This window comes from Rhyacophila brunnea, unplaced genomic scaffold (assembly GCF_057557595.1).
Source record: "Rhyacophila brunnea isolate RB1 unplaced genomic scaffold, BYU_Rbru_1.0 scaffold_15, whole genome shotgun sequence".
Classification (NCBI taxonomy): domain Eukaryota; kingdom Metazoa; phylum Arthropoda; class Insecta; order Trichoptera; family Rhyacophilidae; genus Rhyacophila; species Rhyacophila brunnea.
Genome location: NW_028232806.1, coordinates 12,323,944 through 12,345,976, shown reverse-complemented (window position 1 = coordinate 12,345,976; position 22,033 = coordinate 12,323,944). Strand labels below are relative to the sequence as shown.

Here is a 22,033-nt window from a genome sequence, read left to right as displayed (position 1 = left end):
GTTCAAAATCAAAGGCCAAGTGTACCACAAAGTAGGATCATTGCTGCCAATGCCAAACGAACCACATACATTTTTTACAAATCTACTTCATGGGCGGTGAGGACATTAATCGTGTGGATGCACGTTGCGGCTACAATAACCTCAATTCGCCTAATGCCAGGCGCATCGTCGGCGAACTGGACGCCCTATTGAATGAGCACAATGAATTATTGAAATTCTTCAAATCACACATCCACGAATTGCAAAGTGACAATCACGCTATTGTCATCAATCCTGATAAAATATATACCAGCTGGAGAGCACGTGCGTCGATTCGATGCGCCTGTTGTTGACGACGTTGATGGAATCATGGTTGGCGACCGCACATCGATGCGAAAAATCGTAATTCAAAGAAGAAAATATAATCTGGAGTTCATCGCTGACACACACCGTTCATACGACGCTCTCCAATATCCGCTAATTTTCTGTAAGGGACAAGACGGATATTGCATAAACATTAAACAACGAGATCCCGCCACAGGTAATTCATTCATTATGAACATCATTACTCATTTTGAATTGAGAAAATGAATGGTTGGTGTTTTTTTGTTTTTATCGGCGGTCATCGTCGACAGCGCTTCATTCCTCTTTCTGTCATAGATCACATCCCCACACACTTACAATACATTCGTTATTTTTTATTTAACAACCAAAATATTCACTAGAAATAATTTATATGGCAGAACAACGTTTGCCGGGTCAGCTAGTATTATTTATTTATTTTATTTATTTATTTGAAAAAGACACGTTGAGTACATAACAAATTATTAATTCAGGACGTTCACAACATGACATTTAGAATAAAAATTACAAGTAATCAGTTAGGAAAATCAGAAAAAACCAAGTGGAGGAAAAAAAGAAAGCAAAAATAGTTTTATACAAAAGAAATAAACTTTAAGAAAACAACAATGATTCAAAAAGTACAAATTAAACAATAAAATAGAATTTAAAAAACAGAATATATAATGGATCGCCAAAAATATCTACATCTCTAGGGAGTGCATTGACCAACCGCACAGCCCTCGCTATTGGTGCCTGGTGAGCCTGACATGAGGAAACAGCTTTCACCCAAAATAGGTCATGGCTGCGACCATGCATGTAATTGACGGGTGTGTAAAAATTTAAATTTTCTAGAACATAATTGGACCAAGATTTGATCCTTGGGGAACACCTGAATAAGTTTGAAAGACGTCGGATCTACACCTTGCATACTCCACATATTGACAGCGATGCGAAAAGTAAGATTTGAAAAAGTTGATAAAATTTATAGATCCACCTACTGCACTTAATTTGTTAATGAGAATATCATGATCTACCCGATCAAAAGCCTTTGACATATCTGTATAAATTGCGTCCACTTGACAATTTACGTTCAGCGAATGAGATATGTACTTAGTATACGTCATAAGGTTTGTAACTGTTGACCGAGCTGATCGAAATCCATGCTGAGCGTCAGTCAGTTGACCGTCTACATCAGGGGAGGGCAAACTGCGGCCCGCGGGCCGCATGTGGCCCGCCGGGTATTTTTTTGCGGCCCGCCATCATTAATTGTACTTCTGATTACGAATAACTTTTTTTATATTTTTTTAAAAAATATTGACAATAGATTAAAATTTGAAGAATTTGTTGTTTCGTTAATGGATTATCTCAGTATGTCTTCCTTGCGTCTCGTCTCACACTATGTAACCACTATTTTCTATGTTGAACATCGTGACATATTTAAATACTTTTAACTCTGCGTTGCAAGGAAAAATAATATATGCCCACGATATGGTGAAGAGTTTGAATGGATTTCAATTAAAACTCAAGTTGTTCCTTCGACAAAAATATCGAATAAGAACGTGGACCACTTTCCAACTTTGAAGTTGCTGAATATACCAGAATATAAATTTGAAGAATATGGTAAAATTATTAAAGCTCTGAATGACGATTTTTTACAAAGATTTGGTGACTTCCGAAAAATTGAGACAAGTTTAGCAACAGTACGCGATCCATTTTCAATAGATATTGATAGTGTACTGACAGAGCTACAACTTGAGATTATTGGTCTGCACTGTGACACTGATTTAAGAGAATTGCATCGTCGTGAAGATATATCCAAATTTTACAATGCCCTTAATTCAGACAAATTCGAACTTAAAGATTATGCAAGAAAAATGTTCGTTGTTTTTGGATCAACCTATATATGTGAACAAACATTTTCGATCATGAACCTCAATAAAAATTCTTTACGATCAAATATCTCCGATGCCCATTTACAAGCAGTTTTGAAAATATCAACCATAAAATTAACACCTGAATTTGAAAAAATGTACAACACTTTCATTCTTCTCATTAATTTTTTTGCAATGTTTATTTTTCGTGATAATAAATAGTGTATATCTAAAAATCGTGTTTTACTTGCGGCCCGCCGCTCATTTTGAATTCTTGAATTTGGCCCTCCATCCAAAAAGTTTGCCCGCCCCTGGTCTACATGTTTATAAATATACCTATGCAAAATAGACTCAAATAACTTGGCTGGTGCAGGTAGAATGTAGTTTATTAGAATTTTTAGATTTATTAGATTAGAATATAATATAATAATCAAAGGGTAACTTAAAAATACTAATGCTAATGATTAACTTATTTACAAATCAATTTGAATTGTTGCCCATTTCTACCGATTTTCCAAAATAATAGCAATAATTTGTTGCTACCGTTTACAATATTATATTCTTCTGGTTATTGATATTGAAAGGCAAACTGTTTAGGCTCTCAAAGAAGCAACCGTTGATTTTTTTTAAAGAAAAAATATTGACCCCCAAAATATAATAATTGGGAGGAAATACGCATTAGCATCTTTAGTGAATATTACTGGACATTTACATTCTTTACATTTGCAGCTGCAAGGCAAAAATAAATAATTTGCTGACTTGAATAATTACATTTTAGCATTCAGGATGAAACTTGTTTTCATTACAATTAAATCAGCATAGTTTTAAGCATTTCGAACAAAACTGTGTGCTGAATTTTTGTTGTCTTGTCTTAAAAATATGTATTCACTGCTCATTAATTCTTATTACACAATATGTAGTTTGGTAGCTAATCCACTCATGCTAAAAAATGTTGTGGAGATCAATATCAAATTTCGTAATAGGTACCTACGACATATTTACATTACTACACCTATGTGGTAGTTCAATTTCTTTGGATATATGCGGCATCTAATAACAAAAACGGATAAGTCACACATTGGTACATATTCTGTGTGCAATTTCACTCAAAAAGTAATGATCATTAAGTAAAATGCGCTAAAATTTTACGATAAAATTGTAAAATCAATAATTAATGTTGATAGGTATGCCCAATTTTATTTTTCATATATTTATTGCAAAGGGGGGTTATCAGCTAATAGAAATACGCATATTGTTCTAATTTGAAAGGGATTAGTTAAGCTTGACGCACAAAAACGTAATTTACCAATATCGTTAAATTGTGGACATCAGTTTTTGTAGAAATAACAGTTGGGTATTAGGGACTATACGCGTATGACGTCACACGATTTTGACTGTTTTTAACCCCCCCCCCCCCATAAACGTTAAAAAACAAAATGTTTTTTAATATTTATCCTTAAATCCCGTCAAACTTTTTGTTTATTTTGTGACGTCACATTCTCTATGACCCCCCTTCGTCACCAGTCATCACATTATATCGGACCAACTCCCTCTAGATCGGCGATTTCCAAACTGGGAGGCGCGGAGGATTGCAAAGGGAGGCGCGAAAAGTTTAACACAATTAATGTAGCCACAGGTTTGCAGTTTGCAAAATGCATAGTTTATAAAACGGCCGCTAGTTATAAACTACATAAAAAAACAGTCCTATAAAAGGTTGATTGCAGACCTGTCTGAAAATATAGAGACTAATTTTATAATACCTCACTTCAATACTATTGTGAAGCGCGCTGGCTATCTCGTAAAAAAAAAGGGTCGAAGCATAATGTTGAAATTTGAGGCAAATCTGTTTAGGAACGATAATCTTGTTGTTAAACTTGTCTATTTGGTTGATATTTAAAAAAATTGAGTGAATAAATCAATGCAAGGACCACTAATGCATTCACTGATTTAAAAAAAACAATGTGAAGGCATTCATAAAAAAATGGAGCTTTGGAAAAAATAAGTTCGCCATGTTTCCACTTTTAAATGATTTCTGCGCCAGATATATTGAAGCAAACAAAAATCTATTTACTATGAGTTCTGGTTAGTTTGCTAATGCACTTTTCACATTATTTCATTAATAGTAAAAAAGTCTGCTTTGTTTCAGCAAAGTAGTAAAACCTTGTTTATTTTTATAATTATTTTTTTTCGTTTTTGTATTAGTAGATACATTGTTGACTATTTAAAAAGGTGTCTGTATTATTTAATGAAATAAAGGGGGAGGGAGGCGCCAAGATCACATTTTTTTTAAAAAGGAGGCGTAGTAACATACAGTTTGGAAACCACTGCCCTAGAGTGTGACATCATATGTGGACGGCCCCTTTCAAGAAACGAACGCTATACTCAGCATAATAAATTATTCAAGTCGTGCAATGAACTAAAAAGTCCCAAAAAATTAAGATTAATAGTATGTTACGTTCTATTATTATAGCTGTTTCTACATTGCCGATGGTCGCGATCTTACTATGAGTGCGACTATGCCCTTGACTATTCTCCACCGTCCTAAACATTGAGATCCACTAGCCACGTGATTACCTTCGCTTGGTTCCCCGGCGAGTAGGTGACTTACGAGTCATTCGTCCTTCCAATTTGGAAGTGACCACCAACCTCTTCAAATTCTCGGCACTCTTACGGACACGTATATTTTAAGGATAGCCCACCTCCACCTTATATGGCTAAGCACCTTAAGGGCTTAAAATCTGAGTACCTTAGTTTTATATGTGGTGCCGCGGTTCGTGAATCGCTGATTTCCATAGCTATAAACGTGTCGGAATGAAAAAAATCCTTGCATCAATGTCCCGACACTCACATTCGCCATAATGATTAAAGACACAATGTCTTATGAAAGCGGACGAAACCGGTCCTGACGATTATTAAATTATGTGGAATAAATACTACATGTGTTTTATTTGAATTACAATATTAACCAATCTCACGCATTACGCTGAAAACATAGATGTAATAAATAAACTGATAGAATATTTCTTTAGGTACAGAAATAGTTCCTACTAAATAGTATACCCCGGAATTTAAACCAATTCCAAGAATCTACAATGCTGAATTTATTGTGCAACTACTGTTTTATTTTATTTTTTAAATTGGACGAACCGTTATACGACCATGCCATTAACATGGCAACTGTTTCCGCGTTTTCAATCAATCTATGCTCGAGACTTTTCCGAGAGCATATTCTTCTCTTTGGTAAGAAATAATACGTATCCCTGTATACGGCGGAGCTACGGGATGATGGAATGATTGCAAGAATTATCATTCTGAATTTGTAGAAACAGTAGTGTTCTTAGCCGTCCAAGAAGTATCTTCCCCTCTCAAAGATACATCTGAGGTGGAAACATCTACATATTATTATTTTTCATCGCTATTTTTATAATGTGTCAACTATCGTATACATGTTTCTTAATTTTTTAATTATATTATCGTTCTTTCAATAGATAAACACATTGCATTTTCATCACCATAGTGACCTGTTTGAATTCCAACTATTTATTATCAGTAAACCACTGTCAATTAATACGTTAATTTTTAGTCATAAAAATATAAAACATAATAATTATTATTATCTTTAAACTGACCAAATGTTTTCCTAAATTTAAATAGTCTCCCATTTAATTAAGTAAGGCACCTACCTACCTACATAAGTGAAGTGGTTCAATTCAACCACATAACATATTAATAAGATAATGAGAAAGCCAGTTGCCTTGGACCAAGGCTTTGAAACCAGAATCCGGTTTATTATTTTATGACGGTCAGGCCATAAAAAGCAAGAAACCCAAAGTGCGCTGAGTGTCCTCAAATATTATCAATATTTAATGCGCGATTCGTTTACGTGACATACTTTGTTACATATTATAAAAACTGACATCACTATTGAAAATAACATATGTTTAACGTGTTCAAGTTTATCCCATATTTATCCTTACTCGAGAGTTAAAACTTGTTACAGTATCACCCAGAAGGTAACCCATTTTCCATTATTTTTGTGTTCGTGCAACTCGTTTACTCGGCTGTAACCCCGAATCATTAAATATCCTTGATTTTGTTAAGTACTTAGGTATGATTTTTTTCAATATTGCATTGAATAGTAGCATTTTTAAAGAACTTTTCAGTACGTACAATTGTCCGCGGCGATCAATTGTCCGGCTGCGACTAATAGAGTGCACATAGTGTCAATTCTAAAATGTGTGATAACTGCCGCTAATTTTTCACGTTGTGTATATTTTCATTAAAATTATCGTAGTCTGCCTTGCCACTGAAACAAAAACATCCTAATTAGTAGAGATGTGACATCGGAAGAAAAACTATCGAAAATATTTGATCGAGCGCAGACTCAAGTAGGTATACTGTAGTTAGACAGTCTACGTGTCCAGTCCGGAACATGAGTACAAAATGGTCTGGTGGCCATGCGAACTGCTGACAGAACTGACTGCTGTCTGCTTACATTTTGAAATGTATGCTAGCATTGCTAGCGCGCAGCCTACGACAAAATCATCTGATCGTCCGCAGGGAAAATACGTGTTTTTCCATGTTCGATTTGCCCAAGTTAACGGAAGAGGAACAATCAGAAAAAATAATTGATGTTGTGGAAAAGTTTCCGGTTCTTATAATAATTATATGGGCAGAATAATATTCAGACATCAATTTAAAAGGGAACGAATGGTAAGAAGTAGGGGTTGCAATACCGGTATTTCAGTATTTCCTATTAAACACCGGTATTCGTGAAATATATGGGAAAAAAACAGAAATATCTACCAATAAATAGATATAAAAATCTCATGAAAATATTAATATTTTATAGCAAAAATATCTACATATGTACATATTTTATATATAAACTTTTAAAATAGATAAATGTAAGATAATATGGTAGAGATGCTGATGTTTACAAACACCTAGTAGTTAAACTAATGGCACTTTCTTCATGATTATACAAACGATCAGTATTTGAACGGTATTTCAGATAAATCTACTTAAAAATATACCTGACAACCTTTAAAACCTGCGAGCGACTGGCGAAAATATTTGGATAAGATTAAAATTACAGAAGTAGGTACCTACCTACCTACCTTTAATGCAAATGTATTTCGCAAATCTGCACGTGTCATTGCTGGTCACCAAGGAAGTAAACCGGACATCGCGTAACCCGACAAAAAATATATTACTGTTAAACTTTATTTTCAATACCGAATATATCGGTATTGTTGGATTTTTAAAACTGATATTTCGGTAACCAAAAATACTGGGATACCGGTGTTAAAATACCGGTATATCAATCCCTAGTAAGAAGTATACTGGTATAGCCTGACGTAGGTTTTTATCGTGACAAGTATTGTAAGGCCCAATCAATTTTCACAAATTATCAAAGCTTTCGAAGATATCCGAAAAAAATCGTGGAAAACTGTCGCTATATTTAAGATGCTTTCAATAAACATGTTGTCTTCGTTCACGTTTACGTAATACTAGGATGCTTAGGGCACCAGCCTCAGTGACGTCCATTTTCACACTAACCAAGAAATTTGTCGTCAAAACTGGTTTGTCTCAAATTTTTCACGACAAATTATTGGAAATCCGAATAAAAAACCGTCTCGACTATGGTCTGCGCTAGGCCTTATTACTTATTTTATTGATACAATTTGTCCAGGCAACCGTTTTACGTCCTCTCTTAAAAATATCGACGTCCATCTGTATCATATCGAAATAAAATATTGGTAACAGTAATGAAAGTACCGTATAAACATGAACAATACTTTTGTGACATCTCTACTTACTACCAAATTATTTGAATACAATAGTATGACAGAAAACACTGACCTACCACATTTGTCTATCTATATCTACAAGCTACCAAAATTCATTTAGATAGGTAGTTACTAGGTGGCTTTAACAAATAGTTTTTTTGTTGTTACTGCTCAAATGACGTAGCTACCTACCTAAATGTATATTCGTACATAAGTGGATAAGTGTACCAAGTATTTCATTTAGATGCTACACATTAATATGTATGTATATCTAATTAAATCACGTGCCTACGTCATACAGTAGGTAGGTATATGCTTTTTATAATAATTTAACAGAAACAATAATATATAGGTACATGTATATATTAGGCAGATAAGTCCTCAATTTAGTGGTGAATTACGTTTTTGTGCGTCAAGCGTAACTGATTGGTTTATCGTTGGTTTATTTTATTTTCAAAAATAGAACAATATATCTATTTATATTAGCGTATTACCCCCTATTTTAATAAACATCTCTAAAAAAATAAAAGTGTACAACGTGTCACGGACATACATTTATTTATATTAAATTAAATACTTACTATGTTATCGATCTCTGTCTATTTCATTTATGATTTTTGTGTGTTTTATTAATTATTATAGATCAACACATACTATAAAATTGCATAGAATATGTACGTATTTTTGTGTGACTTATCGGGTTTTGTTATTACATTCCTCACATTCCACATCTACGCATAAAACATTTTGGTCATACCGCAACTCCGTAATACCTAAAATATCTAACCATACATGATAATACGAATATATACCAACCCAGTGTTGCCAAACAGTGACGTCCTAGACAAAATTCCGCCCCTAGGCAGAGCCAAAATGCCGCCCCATTTTTATACAGTATCTTTTATCATCCTTTCATGACTCAAATATCTGAGAAATGTGTTGTATGGACACATTACTAACAAAATATAATTACCACTAAATCTAATTTTATTTAAATGCTATCTCTGCTTCAATAGACAATATTGTGAGTCCACGGTTTCAGATGCATTTAAAAATACATATAATTCGCAAATCTGCACGTGTAATTACTGGTCATCAAGGACATGACGTCCAAGGACAACGCAAGTAAACTAGACATCGCGAATCCGACAAAAAGTTACAGTCCTGTTAAACCTTTTATGTTAATTAATACATTTTGTTTCCAACCTTCTTCTTCGATGTCGCTACAGCTCAATTCGAGCCCTGGCCTCCTCCACCGCTGTCCTCCAACCGGAACGGTCCTCCGCACGTCTTTTCCAGTTCCTGATTGTTAGCAGCTGGTTGGCATCTTTTGTAACATTATCACCCCATCGTGTGCGTGGCTTTCCCACTGGCCTTTCCCTCCCTGGGTTTCCTTCGAAGATCTTCTTCGGTATCCGTGACTCAGGCATGCGCTGGACATGGCCTGCCCAGTTTAGCCTCTGGAGTTTTATGAAGTTGGAGAGTTTTGAATCTTGGTATAAGCGGTATAGTTCCGTGTTGTACCTAATTCTCCACTCCCCACCATCATTCATGGGTCCGTATATCCGCCTAAAGATCTTTCTCTCAAAGCAATCCACCATTTCAGCTGCTTTCACATTTAGCGTCCATGACTCGCACCCGTAGGCAACGACTGTGCGTATGACGGTTTTATAGAGCCGCGTCTTAGTTTTTCTGTTAACATTTCTGGATTTGAATATGGGCAGCAATGAGAAGTACGATTTATTTGCAGCGGTTATTTGGGCTTTTATTTCTTCCAGTTCCTCGTTCTCTTTTGTAATATTGGAACCCAGGTATGTGAACCGGTTGACAACCTCAAATTGATGGTTTCCAAAACTGGAACTTTGGCCCAGCCTACTCTGATTTTGTCGGCTTTGTACCATGACTTTAGTTTTGTTTTTATTTACTCTTAAGCCAATCTCTAGTGCGGCCCTTTGGAGGTGGTCAAATTCTTTCTTCACAATCTGTATGGATCTACCCATCATGTTGAGGTCGTCTGCGTAGCCAACCAATTGGCTCGGTCTGCTTTATATAGTGCCGCTCCTGTTCACTTGAGACTTTCTGATAGCGGATTCGAGGGCTAAGTTGAACAGCATGGGAGCCAATCCGTCTCCTTGCTTAGGACCCCGAGATACTTCAAAGCCCTCTGTCCGTTGGCCATTCACTTTCACCTGGGAGAGTGTATTCTGCAGTGTGATTCTAACAAGCCTGACTAGTTTTGGTGGGATTTCAAAGTCCAGAAGAACAGTGAATAGTTTTTCCCGGTCGATGCTGTCATATGCCTGCTTAAAATCAATAAAGAGCTGATAAATGTCCACATCGAATTCCCAGCATTTTTCCAGTATTTGGCGAACTGTGAAGAGCTGATCCGTTGTAGACCTTCCTGCCCTGAAGCCAGCTTGGTATTCACTTACTATGTTTTCCGCGTAACCTTCCAGTTTTGTCTTCAGAATCATTGTGAATACCTTATAACTTGTGCTCAGGAGCAGCGGCGGCTCATCTAACACCATGCATGTGCGCTGCACTGCTTTTTCCTAAACATCACTCAATGAGCAACAATGCTATTCATAAGTCATCACTCGTTTATCGCAATTTAATCCATGTAAATTTATACCAAAAGCATATACTCAGTAAACAGTCACCGAATTCGTGCGCTCGTCGGAACGCACAAATATGGATCTTAGTTTGCCGTTCATATTACATTGGGTAATAACAGTTCAAGCCGACACGTGAAAACGATAAATAACTCATGAATACATAAAATTTTATGACCATTAGGGACGTAGCTCAAAAGTTACGCGGAAAAATGTAGTAACTGAGATTTAGCAGGATTGATAAAAAAATAGATTTTTTTATTTACATCTCATATAAATTCATTGAAAATAGGCTGATATTGAATGAAAATTGATTATCAACATAAATATTTTGGATCGATCCTTTATTCCTTCTATATTTGCAAATATTTGAATATAATTTATAAAAAATTTAAATCTTAGTTACCATGTTCTTTCTCATAGTGAGTGAATATGTATAACATGATGTCATATTTTTAACAATGCAGGCATTTTGCTGGAGTTTTATTGCTTTTTGTAGACGAAGAAACTGACGATTTGTCGAGAGTCGAAAAATACGTACCTACCTATTCAAAACAATCGATAGTTTTGTTTTTTTAATATTTTCTTCAAATATTATTTCTTACATACAATTCAGTATGATTTCTGCGGTCGTTGTTATAGTCAGCTTTTTTAGGTGTTTTGTCACGTTATTTCGATAGTTTTGTTCATAAAAATAAATTCATAACAATATATATACTTATTGTTTAATCAGGGAAGTGTATGTGTTTTAAAATGATAAATTTTGAATAAAAGATTTATAATACTTAATACTTATAATTATAGTTCAATCAGTGAAGTGTATGTGTTTTAAAATAATGGCGGTAAACGTAGACTTTATCAATAATAATAATAAGAGTCAGAATAAAAAAGGATGGTCCGATGACATATGTGGAAATTGAAAAGTGTTTTTCAACCATTAAAAGAATTAAATCGTCTTTCAGAAATACTTACCATGAATCAGGACTGACTTAACATGTCTACCTGTGTTAAGCATTGAGAAAAAACTTTTACAAACAGTTCAAGACTTTAATGAGAAGTGATTGAGGTGTTCGCTAAACAGAAACAACGCTGAATTGATATGCTTTTTAAATAAGGTAAGAAAATTTTGAGTGCACCCCCAATGAAAGCAATTTTGGAAACCACCGGCCGCCACTGCTCAGGAGTGATATCCCTCTAAACCAGTGAGCTGATTTTTGTAATGGAAAGATATTTCCGTTATTACTAAGTTTAGGTAGCTATTTCTACAAATACCTAACGATTCTCCTCGATTTGCCGCCCCCAAGCGACGCTCAATCTGCCTACCCCCACAGGACGTCACTGTTGCCAAATTAGCCATTTTCTTGCCAGATCTTATATTTTTACTAACCATCTAACTTGCAAAATTCGTATCTTATCACCGAATATTTTTTATCTTAGCGCGTTCGGCAATTCTATCGTCACCGGGGTTGGCAACACTGCACCTTCTTATACTTACCTTCTCATAAAATGTCGTGGCGGCCATTTTAATGGAGAAGTCAAAATGGCTACCTACATTTTGAATCGCGATGTGTAATGCTAAACCTGCGTAAATACACAAAGCAATAGCAATCCATCTGCGTAGGCGCCGTATACATGTATTTAGATAGATACGTAGAGGAAATTATGCTTCACAAAAATTATCATCTGGTTTATATAATATGTAGGTTTGACATTATATACACGCATAATATCGACCCTTAATCGGCAGAACAACGTAAGCGACACTTTTTGGTAAATTGCGTTTTAAATGGAGAATTGTTCAATATCACCTAGCGCGTAAGTGACAAAAATATTAGAGCCCGATCTCAATCGCGTGACATTTTTTTAAGGTCTGTACCTTTTAGCGTTTTAACTTGTATCGCATTATAAAGTAGAGCAAAACAACGTAACCGACGTTATTTGATAGTGTAAGCTACGGTACGGTTTATTCGGTGGTCCGTCTGGTAGTGAGTTGTGCGAAAACCGATTTGGGAGCAAAGCTCGCGCCGTCCAGTAAAACTGGCTGAGATAAAATAAACCTGGTAATAGAGTTTATTAAACAATAATTACCCGCCGTTCCATCTCACTACTGTCGGAATAATCTACGAAGAATAGTATCTTCCTGTAGATTTTTGAAATGTTAAAAATGTATATAAAATTTATACTGAAAATTTGGATTCTTTGAATGAATCCACTAATATCGTGATTCGGAATGTTTTCAGAAACGTATTTAATAGACAGTAAGTTCAACTTGGGTTTTCATCTACCAAAAAAGATAATAGTGTTCTTTTTGCGAGAAAGTAACAAATATGTCTGGTGACGAGAGACTTCGGCTAATTGAAACGGATACTTACAAATGTCCCCTTACCGTAAAGGATAAATGCAAGGAGATGTTCTTTAATGATCTGGCCAAACGTAAAAATCACAATGACGTTTTGTGCGCAAGTTTTGACCTCGAGAAGGTGCTAAAAACTCCCTAGTCGAAATACGCATACTATAACGAAAGTATCTACGAAAGTGAAACAAATAATGGATACTGCTTTTTATGGGGTGAAACTGATGGTAAACGTGGCGGTAATGAGATCTCTGCAATCATGCACAAATCTTTAGACAGGACTGACAAAGCGGGGAAAAAATCAAGGAGTTTTTATACTGTGATTGGTCAGAATAAGAACCAGGCAACACTGGGTATGCTATCTTATTTTATGAAAAATTCAACTTTCATTGAATTGATAGAACTACATTTTCTATTACCAGTGGGTCTATTCTGTATTTATCGACCGCTAAAGTGATAAAGTGATAAATATTATCAAACTTAGGGTAGGTTTGTATTATAGAATTAGCACTTATTGTAACAATTACAATACGTTGATTGTAATTGTTGCAATAAGTACTAACACTTTTATATAAACCTACCCTAAGTTTGATAATATCTATCACTTTAGCGGTCGATAAGTATAGAATAGATCCACTGGTAGTACTACGATGCTGGTCGATTCCATTCATGCGACAATTGAGTCATTTATATTCAGAGTAGTTTGGGCACTATCAGAATGACCCACCATCATTTCCAACGCTAGGTCATCATGTCATATGCAGAATTCCGTGACTGGAAATCTTTCGCTGCTACTTGCATTCCTTCAAAGTTCAAAATTAAATTTGGTGAATTACGAAAGGCATAATTTAAAAAACTTACCAAATATTGTACCTACTCTGGTGACAGTAGGACTAAACTGTTAGACCTAGAACATGTCATCAGATCCCGATCAAGTGCTGTGATGCTTTAAGCGCAGCCACCCTTGCTGTATAGTGCTAAATCACCAAAATCGGAGATCGAGTATAACGATCTTTAAAGTCTCTGTGTTAAATGTAATATCCCTCAGAGATGACGGATGAGTTTATGAAACTGCCACATGGATTATCAGTGGAAGATACTTTACCGGAATCTGATCAGGAAGATGTGAATGAGGATAATACAGCGATTACTGCTTAAAAAATGTGGGACAATAATTTTTTTTAAAACTGAATGGTTGATTACAATTTTATTTTATCATAATTAGTAGGTCCCCATATTTAATTATGTACGAGTAGATACGTACCTATTTCATTTTGAAAAATAACAATACCTGATAATATTAATAATATAAGCGAAACCTTAAAAATACCAATCATTTATTTTTATTTTACTAAGTATCTACAAGCAAAAATATTAATTTAAAAAGTCAAAGTATTTTTAATCTATTTAACAACGCCCCCTTTCGTAAAATAAATGGTTGCTTATGTTATTTATTTTAATACTTAATTAGTAATGCCCTGTCATGATAATTAGCATGAAATTTATGAATAAAAACGACTACGCCAAATAGCGTAAGCGACATGCCTGGAAAAAATATCGCGTCATAGACATAAGCAAAACAGCGTTACCACCACTATCTCGAAAACTAAAAGCACTAATGCATTTTTTTATAATTTCCGTATAGGCAGTAACCAATTATTATTAACCACATTAACAGAATTCATTTTTGGAACTAATTACGGAAATAATTAAAAAAAAACCTTCTCCTCTAAAATTTATGAATTGTCGCTTACGTTGTTCTGCCGATTAAGGGTCGATATATTATGACAACCCTCCCCCCCTCATTATTCTTTGCATTTCGCAAATTCAAACCCTGCAGCTGGATAGAATTCATATTTGATAAATTTGTATTGTAACCATTAATGATTTCTTTACAAGCCAAGGTAAACTCTCGAGTCTTTGCCAATATAATTATTTTTAATTAACTATTTCTTTTATTCAACGAATAATTCACAAGATTTACGAATGTACCATTCTAATTATTGAACATATATAATTTTGAAAAACACTTCTGAAAAAATATATTATAACCAATAGAAAAATCTTTTTGAAAAAAGTAAGACACCCGGCAGGAATCGAACCTGCATCTATTGGGTTTACGTCCCTTCCGAGCATTATCCACTATGCTGCGAGGTGACATACTAATACATTTTTTTTTCTATTGCTTATAATATATTTTCTCAGAAGTGTTTTTTTTTTTTTTTTTGTGATTTTACCGAGGCTTTGACTGCGACTCGCTGTCATATCGCCTCTTCTCTTCTAGAAGGGGATCCGTCGATCAGGTCCTCACTCCTATTCTGTTAAATAACTTTACAATTTTGCCTAGCTCTTCCGTCTTACCCACCGCCAGGACACCCTTCAATTCGTCGACATTCTCATAGATATCCGCAATTCGCAGCTGTACTCTATGAATATCATATTTGGGGCATTGCAGTGCTATATGTACAATGTCCTCTAAAACATGACATTCATCGCAGAGCTGCGATTCGCTTCTTCCCATGAGGACATCAAATCTTTTGCCCATGGTGTGCCCTGTTCTTAGCCTCAGTATTAACTTAAGCTCCTTCCTCGTCAAAGAAGACTCTACAAACCAGGGCACCTCTCGTGGTGATGGTAGAATAGACTTACTCCATTTCCCCTTTTCTAATGATGCCCTATGGTGAAAATCTATCCACATACTATGGCACATTTTCTTTATAGCCTCATTCCAGTCCATGTTTTCTGGTATCCACTGATATGGTACCCCTGAATGGCCGGCTGCCTTTGCCAGATCATCTGCCCTTGAAGTGTTTTTTTTAAATTATGTATGTTCAATATAATAATTATTTTTTATTAAGATATTAATAATTATGGTAAGCTCTAAATAATCGCCTATTCTTCACCATTGCTACCTACCTACTGTATCTTATACAGTTCAAGTAATGTTCCTCACGATTCCACTTTGGTATATCGTTTATTATTGTAATCATTGTCGAATTTTTGCAGTCGTTCAAATATTTTGGTACGTCGGTTAGGCGATTTAGTTAACTCATACGTGACGTGGTCTGGTGCAGATGCCTGTTCGGATTGATGGGCGCAGTATTGCCATTGGTTCGCCAATTGATCCCGGGATCAATCGATCGGCGAACATTTCACTAACATTATGTTATAGAAATATACGTAGATTCAAACGCTTTGTTTCAAAAACAGCAGAAATCATTTGTCCTAACCACAAGGTAAAATGTCGTCGCTATTTGCAGAAACCAACATTTTCGTTGAGACGAATAATTATCATCACTAAATGAATATATCCTTTTTTTAGTCCGGCGTACCTCACTTCCAATATGTTGCTACTCCCCTACCTATTAGATATTTCAATCTTGAAAGTCAATCACCAAAAGATTTTTTTAATAAAAAAAACATAAACAACTTTTGTAACTTTCCTTCCGAAAAGATTTTTCCTATTCCACGGCATATTCACCGAAATCTTATTACTACAAGTGAATATAATTTGATCTAATAAATTATGCGACGTAATCAGGCAGAGGGCGAATCAGTGTAGTAAAAAGTGCAAAGTTACGCAGTACGCACTCAGATAGTATTTTTCGACTTAACGAAACCTTAAAAAAGACTAATAAATAAACAAAAATACCTATCCAGCTCGTGATCACAATATTATTTATAGTAAGTAGGTACGAGTCATTTGGAATTAGATGATCTAATTGGAGATATTGCTTCACGAATCACAAACTTTATTTACTGGACAAATTAATTAATACTAAGAAAATATTACAGTTGAAATCATGTCTTTATAGGCACAAAGTCATATTTATTAGAGAATTGTCTTCTCCGTTTGCTCATCATTCCTTTTTTTTAATTCATTTTCTTTGTGGTCGTGTTTCTTGCTATTGAGGATTATGATTCTTTATGAATTTCCTCATTATATCTCTCCAGCGATCTCTGCATTAAACCGTTCGCATAGCTGAAGATAAGACGTCCTTCACTTGGCGACATCCCTATTCCAAGTTGATCCTCGATGTGTCTGCTGACGATTCGTACATTGTAATATTATACTTAAACCTTTACAAAGCTGTATGAGATAAAGCAATGATTCTTGCTCCCTTCGTGGACCAATGGACACCATGCAATGCACCAACTTTAAGAATCCCTATCGCTCGTCGATCTACTCGCTTCTTCCCGGTTCATCCAGATACACGTAGCTCTACCGAATATAATATCCTGTAGATAGGTAAAAGGAAGCAGTCTTCGTTGACACTGTATTCAGGGATACATGAGTAATGTGATAAACCAATTCCAGCATCACATCTACATTGTGATAGGCTGCAGATCCGATCTCTTATCTTATTGTTTCTTACAATGTTGTACCACAATACATCCAGCATCCGCTACTAGCTCATACATTACTCGGTTGCTCTAGTTTTTACACATTTTTATCATGTACTTACCTAAGTACTACATCCTATATGTTGATTCCCATTCGGGGATTAGGCCGGAGCCGATTTCGAGAGATCTTATAACTGGCTTGAATCTAATATGTAATAAGTAATATTAAGATGTATTTGTATTGTTTATGTATACTTATGTACAAATTTGATTAGGTTTAAGGGAGGGTACACAAGGGCACACGGCAACTCACCCGATGCGATGGCTCAGGTAGAAGAGAAAGCGGTAGGCGTAATAATTAGATATGTCGTAACGTACGGCACACCTGAAGTCTCACAGGTAACAAGTCACTCGGCTCTTGGAAGATGGCAGCTTGTGCCGGTTACCAACTAAATGTATATGTATAATTATTATTGTCATTGTTATTGTAAATCAGGACTTCGAACCGTTATTTTTTCCGTTTCGGTTTTCGTTCCGGTTCAAGTAAAAAAATATATATCGGTTCGGTACCGGTTTTCGGTTCAGCTCTCCGGTTGATTAATTTTGAAATGTTTTTATCTGTATTAGACATTTATTTTCTACTATAATTCAGCACATTTTTATGGTACTTATATGATAGCCCGGCGCCACACTCCGGTTATTGTGTGAAAACTGTATTATAAATTATGAGAATTATGTCGAGATGAGTCACACGGTCGTGAACGATTTTATTGCGCCTTAAATTTGACACTGAACTACAACTACAGAAGTGGGGAGTAAGATCACGTGAACGCGCGTGTTTGAACATGTACCGAACCAAAAAAAAAACGATTTGTTTTTCGGTTCGGTTCCGGCATTCGTTCCGACGACAAAAATAACGGTTTTCCGGTTTTCGAATCGGTTCCGGTTCGAAGCCCTGAAGTAAATTGGTTTGGACCCCCTCCCAGTTGTAACAGTACATTATTTTATTGCTAGCTTTATGCTTTGACATAATACGAGGGTGGGTCAATAAGTCCTTAGAAAAGCCGACAGGTGGCGCGACTAGTACTGCAAGCGGTTTGTTTTCATGCAGCGGCACTACCGATTCAGTATGCTGCGAAGTTTCAATCAGATTGGTTGGGTTGTTATGTGTTTCTCGTACATTTAAAAAAAAATTGCTTGTGGAAAATGGAAAAATGGAAAATGGAGAAAATTGAGTTTAGAGTTGTTATTAAACATTTTAATATAAAAGGGTTAACAGCAAAGGAAATAAAAAATGAGTTGGATTTAGTTCACGGCATATCTGCTCCTTCACTTGCAACTATTTATAACTGGTTAAATGAATTTAAACGTGGTCGTACATCAACAAAGGATGAACCACGCTCAGGACGTCCTGTAGAGGTGACTACACCAGAAATGATCAATAAAATCCACGATATGGTGTTAAGTGACCGAAGATTAAAGTTGAGTGAGATAATTGAGGTTACAGGGATCTCAAAAGGTAGCGTCATTTCTATTTTACATGACAAATTGGGCATGAAAAATATTTCTGCAAGATGGGTGCCGCGTTTGCTCACAGTCGACAATAAACGCAGTAGGGTGGTGGCCTCTAAAGCCCTGTTGTCGCTCATGCAACGCAATCCGGATGAATTTTTTAGTCGCTTTGTGACTGTAGATGAAACATGGATACACCACTATACTCCCGAGACGAAAGAACAGTCAAAGCAGTGGATTGCGAAGGCAAACCATGTCCAAAGAAGGCGAAAACCGTAAAATCAGCTGGTAAGGTTATGGCTACTGTATTTTGGGATGCACGTGAAATTATTTTCGTTGACTATTTGGAAAAAGGAAAAACAATAACAGGGGATTATTATGCATCTTTATTGGACCAGCTAAAAAACAAAATTGAAGAAAAACGGCCTCATTTAAACAGGAAAAAAATCCTCTTTCATCAGGACAATGCCCGTGTTCACACATGTTTACGATCAATGGCTAAAATTGAAGAATTGAAGTTCGAATTGGTCGACCACCCACCGTATTCGCCAGATTTAGCCCCCAGTGACTTTTTCCTTTTCCCAAACTTAAAAAAATGGCTAAGTGGACAACGTTTTTTTTCAAATGAAGAAGTCATCGATCGGACAAATCCTTATTTTGAGGACCTTCCGAAAACTTATTTTTCTGACGGTTTAAAAAAAATTGAGAAACGTCTAACCAAGTGTATTGAGCTCCAAGGAAATTATGTTGAGAAATAAAAAAAAAATACAAAAATAAAACCTGTTTTAATGCTTTTTTCTAAGGAATTATTGACCCACCCTCGTACATTTAAATTTATTTCAGTCACTACACAATGAGACAATGGCGTTACCTATAAATTACACAATGATTGTTAGAAATCTTAAATTAGTGTGTTTTACAACAATTAACCTTATTGGTCATCTGATTCGATAGAACCTTGAAGTCTTATAAATCACAACAATTGTAGGACAAAAAAGATTTATTTTTAACAGCAATTCGGTATGTGTATCAATGTCTATCGACAAATATATTTTATACTATGATCAGTCAAGATTTTTCTTTCCTAATAGTTATTCGTTTTTCTTTTTTTCAGACGCTGCTATCTTATCAAATGAAGATCTGAGACTACGAGAAGAAAAAAATAAATTCAGTGCCATTGTATCTAAAATTAATAACAGAAACAATGTAAACATTTTAACGTTAATTTATGAAAAATATGTAAACACAAATTCGTCGCCTAAAAAACAAATAACGAAACCTGATAAAGTATAATTAAGTAACTTAACTCTCTGTAGATGAATTCATAGAGAACAATTTCGTGTAAAGTGTTTAATTTCTTGTCTTATAAATGATGTCACGAATTTAATAATTTTATTATTATTGCTTTAAATATTTTGTATCTTAAATAAAGTGTAATTTGGTTGATAAATTATTAGTGTCTCGGTATAGCTTGCTTACACATTGCTAAAACATTGAAATTATCTGTCCAATAATACATGAAGAATAAATGATTTAAATGTCAAACACTCATCTGTGATAAAATAGTGAAATTCAATTATCTTTGGCGCGCATCTGTAATTTAATCAGTGTTCAACGTGATATTCTAGTGCAGCGTTTGGTTGGTGTTTTCCGGTACCCGGTCTCTTAAGGAGTTTCTATGGCCCAAGTGAAGAGGCAGGTCTTCAAGAAGACTGAAAAAAGAAAGGTGCTCCGTTGTGGAACTCTTTCGTTCGACTTCTGAGACCGGCTTACAAAGGGTAATATAATTATTTTATATTCAGATATAATTTTATTGTGTTGTGTTTCTTTATTCGAAAGTTTGTTCGTTTATAAGTTCAAAGTTATTAATGTCTTTGATGTTTAAGGCTATCCCTAGAATGATTTTGCTCTGATTGAAAGTAACCATAATATCTAAGTAGAAATAAGCATCGCTTGTGTAGTCGTATATTGCAAAGAATGCCAAACCATTACTTACCACTATTTAAACTTTAAAGTATATATACAGATTACCTACATCAGTTCTAGTTTCGGAGGGTAGGTGTCTACAATATCGCTGTTTCCTTATCTTCAGTTTTTATTGTCATCTCTACTGTGTAACGCGTAGATCACTCCCGTGTCATCAGTGCAGCGTAATATAGGTGGTCGGCTATGGCAGCCGTAGAGGTGAGCCATAAATGCCGTAGTCTCGGACGGCACCAAGAAAACAGGCCCGAGCCTTGTTTCTCCGCCAGACAGCTGCGGGTGCATCATGAAATCTCAAGGTATTGTGCAAAGGCATAATATAATATTTATGATAGCAAACAGCAGACGGGGTAAAGTTGCCCGCAGTGCTTTATCCCCTTGTTTTTTCTTAATCATTTTGACAGTAGGTATATGTTTTTCATTGCTATGTATATTTCCTTCATTTCGTACATACATAAGGTAGTTTAATACCATGGGGCGCTGGAAAAAATTTATCCTTGAAAGAACCCTACACAAAAAAGGTTTCTTAAAATAATATTAAAATGCCGAATTTTAAACAAATATCATTATTTATTGTAGGTATGTGGCTATAGTATATACCTACTTTCATTTTTGACCATGTCCTAGCATATGAAGATCATTTATTATTATAAGCCTCCACAAAGTGGAAGTTTGTAGTAAGAGAAGTTGAGTGAAGTAAGTTTTTTTAACGACAAATGCTCAACCTATCAGGTTCATACTCTGACTCAAAACACAAATTGAAAAACAATATGTGTATTTACCAGACCCAGGATTCGAACCTGGCACTCACGACATTATAAACTGGCGCGTAAGTCACCGTGGGCTTTTTAGAACATATGTACATATTAACCTTCAATCAAAATCTAATATTTTTTTATATTTCAGACTATATGTATTAATACCTATTAGAGCAGGGGAGGGCAAACTGCGGCCCGCGGGCCGCATGTGGCCCGCCGGGTATTTTTTGCGGCCCGCCATCATTAATTGTACTTCTGATTACGAATACCTTTTTTATATTTTTTTAAAAAATATTGACAATAGATTAAAATTTGAAGAATTTGTTGTTTCGTTAATGTATTATCTCAGTACGTCTTCCTTGCGTCTCGTCTCACACTATGCAACCACTATTTTCTATGTTGAACATCGTGACACATTTAAATACTTTTAACTCTGCGTTGCAAGGAAAAAAAATATATGCCCACGATATGGTGAAGAGTTTGAATG

General features: G+C 35.4%; 1 protein-coding gene across 1 annotated transcript in view; it reads left to right on the top strand.

The window, feature by feature from the left end:
- gem (transcription factor CP2 like gemini) overlaps positions 1-22,033 on the top strand; it is a 126,526-nt gene that overhangs the window by 19,097 nt on the left and 85,396 nt on the right. The window contains exon 2 of the mRNA XM_085942938.1: positions 19,920-20,583. The gene's annotated coding sequence lies outside the window, so the exon portion shown is untranslated. The remainder of the gene's footprint in view (positions 1-19,919; positions 20,584-22,033) is intronic.